The sequence below is a fragment of the Mixophyes fleayi genome, chromosome 2 (genome assembly GCF_038048845.1).
Source record: "Mixophyes fleayi isolate aMixFle1 chromosome 2, aMixFle1.hap1, whole genome shotgun sequence".
NCBI classification, from domain to species: domain Eukaryota; kingdom Metazoa; phylum Chordata; class Amphibia; order Anura; family Limnodynastidae; genus Mixophyes; species Mixophyes fleayi.
Window position 1 is genome coordinate 82,468,769 of NC_134403.1, and position 9,690 is coordinate 82,478,458.

The 9,690-nt window shown below is 37.5% G+C and overlaps 1 long non-coding RNA gene across 2 annotated transcripts in view; it reads left to right on the forward strand.

Moving 5' to 3' along the window:
• The window catches only part of LOC142140168 (uncharacterized), a 40,682-nt gene extending 39,456 nt beyond the window's left edge, over positions 1-1,226 (forward strand). The window contains exon 4 of one of the 2 annotated variants that reach the window (XR_012688315.1): positions 389-1,226. This is a non-coding gene — a long non-coding RNA (uncharacterized LOC142140168). The remainder of the gene's footprint in view (positions 1-388) is intronic. The other variant, XR_012688314.1, reaches the window with a different exon arrangement.
• Positions 1,227-9,690: the final 8,464 nt, after the last annotated feature.

Here is a 9,690-nt window from a genome sequence, read left to right on the forward strand (position 1 = left end):
TTAACTACAAAACGCTCCTTTAGGAACACTTAAAAAAAAAAAACAGAAGATCTACCTTAGAGAAAGGATTTTACATTCCAAAATGCACTGCTGACAGCACACCAGTTCTCTTGTCATTAATCCTTGCTTAGAAAATACATTACTTCTTCTGCAAAATAAAGAATTCTTTACAGTAAAAGTGTTACAATTCTGGAATTATTTAACTGAAACATCATGGTGACATATATAACTAATATATTCAGCAAAGTGAAACATGACCTGTATAAATGTTTTTGTCTTGAAAATGTATTTCTGTAACTACTAAGAGGGGAGCTGTGGAAGAAAACAACCTATATTTATCATGTAAACTTTATATACATTGTAATGTTTTATTCCTTCTTTTATTCAGGTTCTAAACAATAACGCCTGCAGAAAATGATGGACTGCCACTGCATAGGATGATATTATTTCCATCTCAGTGACCAATCACCTACATACTACATAAAATCACTGTTATCTCTTCTTGCTCTGGGGGAATTATAATGTTGTTGTGGACGGTCCAGCAGTAAAATCTTTAATTTATTCACTTGTCATATATAGAGCAGTGCTCCCACTAAGCAGTCACACACAGCCTCCAGCAGTTTGAAGGGACACAATTAGGCATGTTATTTTTAGGATATTACATGTTGCACACAATAATTTTGAATTAGACAATGTATAACAACATCTCATTTTATTTTTCACTGTATTGATTTCTGTGAGATGTTTTTCATTAAAATATGCAGTTCTGTTTCTGGAATATATGCCCAGCACCAGGCTCAGCACTTTGCTAGGATTACTAATATAATGTGTATGTTCACTTGTAGGGCAAGTTGCAGTACACTAAACAAATCTTTGTTCACCTGCTAACATACAATGAAGTACTTCACATGCTATTAAATGCTATGATGTCACTCAGTACAACCCATATCCTAGGTAGTGTCATTCCCAATGACCTATTCCAAAATATTGTCACCCAGGTCATTTTAGTTATTAAGTCTGTATAGACAGAAGCAGCAATTAAATTATCATCCAAACATGCCCTGAATGCCCATAGAGTGTTATATGGTATGTGTTTCTGGCAAAACATGAATAATTACACTTTTCTTAAATATTTTTATTGAATAAAGTGTGCAAAATGCTAATTGTAGCAATGTGTACAATTTCATAAATAAATGTCAAATCCTGCAGCTGTAACTTTGTGATAAAACTACTTTTACAAAATAAGCTTGGATACCATATCAAAAAAGTTTGGGTATGAAATGTTGACAATGAGCATGACGATATTCAGAATGTCAACACCATAGGTTGACAGTTCGAATGGCAACACCATTAAAAGGTCGACATTCAGAATGTCGACATGTTCTATCGTTCAACATGGTTATAATGTCGACATTGTGAATGTTGACAGGTTGTAAAGTCACAATGTCAACATGAAGCATTTAAGCCAGCAATACAGTACAACAAAGAAAGATAAAACAGAAATTAAATGTAAAAAAAAAAAAAGTGTCCCTCCCAACAACCTTAGTGCTGCCAGCCTTGGCTGCTACTAGCAAAATTGGGGGGGAGGAGCAAAAAGCTTGGAGTCCTGCCCGATATTACTATTACCAGCACAAGGCTTTGCCAGCCGGGGCTGGTGGCACTATTGCAGGGAAACCAGCAGCGAGGAGTCACACTGCCATAATACCAAACCAGCCCCAGGCTGGTCAGCACAGGCTGGATGGAGTCTGCAAGAAAAAAATTGGGTCTCCCACCCCTGGGCAGTAGGTGTGGGGTAATAATAAAGATTTAATAGTAAAAAACAATTTGTCCCTGGTGCACTACAGGTCCCAGCATCGCTAGGCTGATATTAAGTGTCTTGGCATGCTGACGCTTGTAGTGCTACTGCCATGGCACGCTGGCACTGGCACCTGTAGTGCACCAAAGAAAAATGTAAACCAACCCTAGGCTGGCAGCAGTAGAGTTGGCTAAGCTATTTGGGGCAGGGGACACACATTTTTTTTTTCTTACTGTATTGCCAGCGGCGGTATTGCTGGTTTAAATGTAATGCTTTATGTCGACATTCTGATAGTCGATTTTATAATATGTCGACATTCTGATTGTCGTATGTTCATTCCGGCTACCTCTCATCAAAAATGAAGTTTCCAGGATCCATTTACATTTTCTGTACCGTTGAATTCATCCTGAAACCTGAAGTCATAAAGCACTGCAGAAAAATGTATGCTCACATAATCCAATGTGTATTATGCAGGCTCAGTAATGTAAAATTAAATGTAATTTCCATTTATGTACTGAGCCTTTACATGTCTATAGATTAAATAATGCTGACCATTGGTGAGTTCACTTAAAAGAAAACACTTGTAAATTAAAACAGCTGAGTTTCAATAATTCCTCTAGAGTTCTATAGAATAGTCCACGGTAGCTTCATAGGGCCCCACCAGAGAGGTAAAAGGATCCTGCTCGCAAGCTTACAATCTATGGGACAATGGGAGTGGGAGTGTGATATATTAGGTTAAGTCAGTGGTTCCCAAAGTGTGCGTTGCGGCTCCCAAGGGTGCCGCGGCGCTGTCACAGGGGTGCCACGGTTAGGGGGCAAAAAAAACAACTTACCAATCTGGCTGCACCCGGGACCCAGCATCCTCCTCCCTCCTCACTGAATGTCGGGCGCAGAGTTTGTGGATGAAGGGGCACAGTCTAATGATTTTTGGACATGTTGTTGTTTTATTTTGCTTGATCTTATTCCTCCAATTATTAGCTGTAAATTATTTTTTGACAGAAATATAATTTAAAACAATATATAAAAATATTCTTTTCCCTTGGATTTATATATATTATTTTTGCAAACAACTTAATAAGTATTTCTGTCCTGGCCTAAATACTTATTACGTTATTTTGACTCAAATACTTAAAAAACGGGACTGCTCTGTAATAATTTTGGAGAAGTGCCTTGAAAAAATTATGTAGACTCTAAGGGTCCCGCGAACTGAAAAAGTTTGGGAACCACTGGGTTAAGTGCTACATATTGCATATTGGTGCAGCCAGAATGCACCGGTAGAAAGTGCTTAGTGGGCTATATGATCCAGTCACATAGCAATGTGGTCAAAGGATTTTGTCTGTGTAAAGGGTGGCAATAGGGTAACCAAGGGAGGTTAAGTGGGTGATTGAGGAATTCTATAAGCTTGTCTGAAGAGGTAGAATTTCAGATAACACGTGAAGGTTTGAAGAAAGAAGAAAGTCTTTGTGCAAGGGAGGGAATTCAACAAAGTTGGCAAAGTCTGAAGTGGGGATAAAAGCATGTATTGAGAGTGCATTATCTCACCATTATCTGAACACAATTTACAGGGGTGTTTTGCATTTATGAACACTGGAGCAAGAGAGAAATTGGGCAGACAGGATCCTGCAGGAATAATGTCCTACTGTTCTATATGTGCACCATGTTTCCCAATGCAAAAGGTCTCCAGGCCTTTCTTACACCAGATTAGTACTGTGATTTTTGGGTGGGTCTTAAAAACAAGCCCAGGCGCCAGCCTCCTGTTTGTGCCAGAAGAAAAAAAAAAAGCATAATTATTGTTGTATTTCAATAATCGTTAACCTCAGATAAATATAAATTGTATTCAGGATGTGCAAGAAAGGAGATGACAATGTGCAGTTGGTGAAACTGTCAACATTTTCCACAGCCAAAACGTAAAACATAGGACAGTACTTGTACATTACAACAGTGGGTGATGGCTACCAGTGAAATCAGAACTGTTACCAGAGGTAATGTTTGCATTTCACCCTTTTTTTTTATCAGGATTCGCAATTCCAAAGCAACTTAGGTACAAATATACATATCCGTATAAGTACTGCACATGGACATTGGGAGCACTGTAAAATGAAAAAAGTTATCAACTGGGGATCCCTCTGAATATGGAGGAAGACTATATACAGCACTGGGGGTGAGGGGTGCCCAATAATGCCAGATCGCTTCCACATCTAAGTTCTCCATTTCCCCCTGAAGTTACTTCTGAGCCCCCTCGATATCAACCATTCTCAAGAGGCCTCCTATCTGCTCTATTGAGAGCACAGATTGAGGATGGGAAAGCTAGAATAGACTCACTGCTATCCTAATTTGTGCTTTAGGGCCAGACATGTACTGTTCTGCCTTCACATGTAACAAATGTATTTGTACATAATATTTAGTTCCTTTTCATCAAAATGTCTTTCTTCTGTTATAAGTGCTCTTTTTAGCATTATTATATGCATAAGCTGCTCGCTAGTTTTAATAAAATTTATAAGCCTTCAGAATATATATATATATTATATATATATATATATATAAATATATATATATTTTAATATACCAATTAATTTACTAAAATACTATATTACTCATTGATAAGAGTAAAATTGATACATTTACATGGTAATAATGGTTGTTTCCCAAAACAGTCTAAATAACTCCATAAATAACATTAATAAGACAATTTAAAGAGGAAATGTTAAAATTACCTAGGAAGGTATTTTTCGTCTCTTCAACTCAATTTATTTTTTACAGTCCAATAAATAAGTCCAATTATAATGACTATTGCTGTAGATACTGTGGGTTATTTACACTGAGGGCCTAACTCCAATAAACACATTGGTTATGTCATAGCCTGCTCTTTCCAGTCTCACCTACCAAGATGATGTGCTGTATATGCGTGGGAATATGGCAGCCTTGTGATTAATGGACAGCTGAAGAAGTCTGGTGACAAGTCTGTAAGTGTAATTAGCTTAGTTCACGCTTTGCTCACAGCGCAAGCTCACAAAAATAATATGGTGACCACGATTCTGATTTTTAAAAGAGGGAATGAAAATGAGAGGCAGAGAGGAGAAATACTTTTTATCTATCTCCACTCCCACAATCCATCACTGTGGTCCCAATACACTGATTGCAGGAAGAGGATCAGGTTACTTTTGTCATCAGTTAATACAGAGCCTGACTGGAGTGTAAGAGGATGGGAAGAAGCAGGTAGGAGGTGTAGTGAAAAACTTGTCTCTCCATCCCTATGATGACATCACATGAGACTAGGTTCGTACCTCATGGACATAAAGGCCCTGACTAAACTATATACACATAAGATTTGTCCTCTTACTTCCCCGTGTTGCTAAACTAGAAAATAGTGATTAAAACAGGCAGTTTGTCAAAGTTGCTTTAACGAGAGCTGTTGATCAGTTAACCAGGTAGACAGTGCTTGAACATGACTTTTCCGTTAGCGCATGAAACATGCAGAGGATAGGCTAGCAAAGGGGTTGCAATCAGTGCTGGATTAAGGAAATGGAGGCCCGGCCCGCCCCCCCCCCGGCACTTACCTCCTTCCCCGGCGCGCTGTTTGCTCTTTACTGAGGAGATCTCGTGAGAGTGAGACTCACGAGATCTCCTCAGTAAGGAGACTAAAGCTCACCGGGGAAGGACCGCAGTGAAAGTGCTCAGCAGCACTAATCGCACTGATTGCCCCCGCCCCGACCGATCAATACTGCTGCTGAGCACTTTCAAGGGCCCCCTGGATGCCATAGGCCCCTGGGCTGTAGCCCAGTTAGCCCTATGGTTAATCCGGCCCTGGTTGCAACAGCTGATAGATGCAAGTTGTAGCCATGCACAGAAGTAAAAAAGTTAAAAATAAGAATCTAGTAAAACTGAATATACGATGTAGAAAGTGCTGATATCCAACATCTTGAAAGAAAGAATAAAATAATTTATTTTAAAACAATTTTTTTTCTCCTTCTCTTTATTTCAGCACACCCAATTGGATGCCAAGAATCCAGTTCCTATAGGTGAAAAAGGGTTAATTTTCTCAAGGTCTTTGATGCAATGGAAGATTTTCATACATCTGTTAGTGTGAGAGGTCACTACTTCCTGCTTTCCATGACTACTCAGCATATCAAGTGTGATGCTGGGTGACTCTAAAGTATAATAATATACACTGCGCTCATTAGCTGCCAGTGAAGATTCTGCAGTATAGTTTCTCTTATTTTAAGACTGGTGCTGTAAAAACGGACAGTATCAAAGATGAACAATCTGCCATGATGATCAGCTGCCAGACTATATCATCTGTTTTCTTATTAGCTCCACTAATTGGTTTAAGACTTGCACAGATAACAATCCTCTCCCTTGCACATTTCACTGCATCTCCAGCTCTGAGAACCATAGGACTGGCTTTGTTATCTGGGCCCTGCTGTGATAGATGCACCCGAATTTGAAGCATCTCGGGTGGGGACACAGTGGGGAATGGTTTGCTTTATATTGGATAATTGCGCAGCTTTAACTGGGGTGAATCTGGGTCACAGACACAAGTATAGCACTATGCAGCAGAGTATATTTATTAAGAAAACAAATAAAACCTCAAATAAAAAGAGTATTTCTAAATGGATTCCCCGTATTTGAAACGAATGCTGCTGTGAAAGATGTGGAGGATGATGGGAAGGATTTTCTAAGCAGCTTGATAATGCTAAATAATGGTTGATTATGGCACCATATGGGATTCACTATCCCACCCTACATCTTAGTGTAACCCCAGCTTTCCTCTGCCCACTGTATGGCACAGAGATAACAAAACTGAAATCAATAAGCCCCCCGAGTATGGACTCCACCACACTGTTCACTCCACACCAAGGGATCACCTCTCCATTATCGTGCAGATATAATGTACTGGTGTTCAATTTTCATTATTCAATTCTAGTATACTATCGCTACCTAAAAATATACTACAGTACAATATCTCTCTGTCTGTAATCTACATTGCCATGGTAGAAAACAGTGGGTGAAAGAGGAGTTTCATGGGATCAGCAACCAAACATATTTCCCTGAATTCTGATTCATCTGGAAAATGGCCAAATCTTCACTCACTTCTAAACCAAGACAGGGCATCCGTTTAATGGCGCTATATATATATATATATATATATATATATATATATATATATACACAGATGATTCTGCCCAGTGAAAGTAAAAAAAAATGGCTGTAAACCCAATTTGCTCACGCCCTGCTATTCTCCATTACTTTAGTTGTTATTTTTATGGGGGGAAATTAAAAGTGAAAAAGTGTATACAGTCATCATTAGTTATTTATTTGATGGTCTCTGATGAGTGCAGGCCTAGGCATGTGTCAATGTATCCTTTACATTAAACATAACCCTACTAAGAGTCATACATCATATATCATCATTCACATACCACATTGTCTACTCAATTCTTGCCACTTAATTTCCAAGTAACTTGGCTGAATTAAATAACTGAGGTAAGAACACTGAGCCTGATTCATTAAGGATCTTAACTTAAGAAACTTCTTATTTAAGTTTCATGGAAACCATGTTGCAATGTATTCTGTTTTGCACATAAGTTAAATACTGACTGTACAAATAAGCTATCAAGTATTTGTGTGCTACATGAAAAAACAGTCAGTATTTAACTTATGTGCAAAATAGAATACCTTTTGCACCCCTTGCACTGTAACATGGTTTTGTCCAGGACACTTAAATAAGACGTTTCTTAAGTTAAGATCCTTAATGAATCAGGCCCTCTGTATGGAAATAGACAAGATAAGACTATTATATATCAGGTATATTATAGGCTCATATTTTAGCTGTTGAGAGTAGGGTGCTCATGAAGTTATGAGTTGTCTGGCAGTGAGGCTGGCTATCTGCCCCATATGACCATGCAGCCCAAATATTTGGGACACACAAGCACCAAAAACACATGTTTCTATGGTATCCAGTAAATGGAGGAGTACTCTAGCACAGCAACTTCTACATATGTTACTCTAAATCACCTCTATGAAAAATGTACATATTCTTGTATGAAGACTTGTTTGTGTGTTTTGTGCCTAGAATTATATCCAGCTTTCAGCTTAATCGGTTGTCACGGTTCTTAATATAACACAGTGTACCAGATCTTGGTGAAGGATAGCATATTTTCTGTAACCACTCACAAAAAAATGGCATTCATGTTATGGTATTCTGATAGGCCATATATTAATATAATACACAAGGTATGTCACTTTAGAATATTTATATAAAATGGTGAGTACTGATATTGTCACTTCAACACTTCAGGAAAATGTGTGTTTTATAAGGATTAGCGGCTACCTTACTGTAAATCATTACACATAAAAAAAAGTCACCTTGAAGAGACGGGACTTGCATAAAAGCCCTTGTCCTGCAGCTTTGTGCCATTATATTGTACTTCTCTTTGACTTATAATATTCTCATATTTTACATTATTACATATATTATTTTTTCTAGGAGTTGTGCAGAAATTAGTTTTGTGAAAATTTAGCCCCAGGTACCCTACAACACAGCTAATGCCCTCCTTACCAAACACAATTCTCATGATATAAATTCCTCTCAATCATTAACCTCACCATTGTATGACGGATAGACTAAATATGGTGGCTACCGTTCATGTTGTCCGTGGAATAGGTGAAAGATAAATAAAACGTGGAGAGAGTGATCTATGTTTTAAAGAACACAAACATGAGTAAAAGAAATTAAAACAGGAGTCTGGGTCCTATGGAGAGCTGACCTGATCAGAAAACTACAATCTACTCGGTTAGGTTGTAATTTCATGTATAACATAATTTCCCATGTCATTGAATGAGTTCAGTCTCCTAGGCAGTGGTGTAATGAAACAAGATGACAGCTCTTGTAAGAAATTACTCCCAGCAACAGAGCTCCCACTTAAGAATTGCTTATGCTCAGGATCAAACTAAGTCCAGTTTTGGACCGGTTCCTATTTTCTAAGTACAAAATGCTCTTTGATTAATCTATCAGTGTATAATTAGATCTAGGAGAAGGCTGAGATTAGAAGTGTACATATGTACAAACACTACAAAACGTGAGTCAGACAATATTATTAATTGTGAAATAGACTGGTTAATTATCCATTATTTGGAGACTATGGAACTAGTTTGGAAATCACTTTTATATGGGATCTATACTAATTCAAAATCTATTGACATCTAAAGGACTTTTTGGAGTTTACATCCCAGATCATAAAACTAAATGCCTTGACCATCTATGCTATAATATCGTCTGAGACACAACATATAGCCACAGAGTATGTAATTTTGAATGCATGATTTGGTATGTTTCATTAAGTGCATGTTTTGTCCAGAACAATTGTCTTTAAAACAATGCTGTTTTTTTTTTCTTTGAAATGTTGCATCAGTAAAACACAGTGATTATTTTATATGTGCATATATATTTGTTATTTTTATATATATATATATATATATATATATATATATATATATAAATAAAAATAACAATCTCTTTAATAAGTATAATTAGTAGCTAAGCGCCAGGGACTGTACATACAATTAAATATAGACCGTTAGTGGTGGGGAACACCACTAACTCCCTAGTGGCACCTAAACAAACCTACGTTACACTTATTGTAGGGACAGCTCTGTGGTATCCATTCACTCTTTAACCAAAGTAATATTTCTGAATTCTGACTCTATAATAACATTATGTAGATGGAACAAGGTCGCTTTCAATTTCTTTTACATCCCATTCTCTGTTATATGGCTTAATGACTTACTTTTGAGAATTATGCCTGCTTGAAGACTACAAGAGGGACCAGGATAATAACTGTTAATCATAAAATGTATCTACTGATGTCTTTAAAAAAATATGCTATTTATTAACA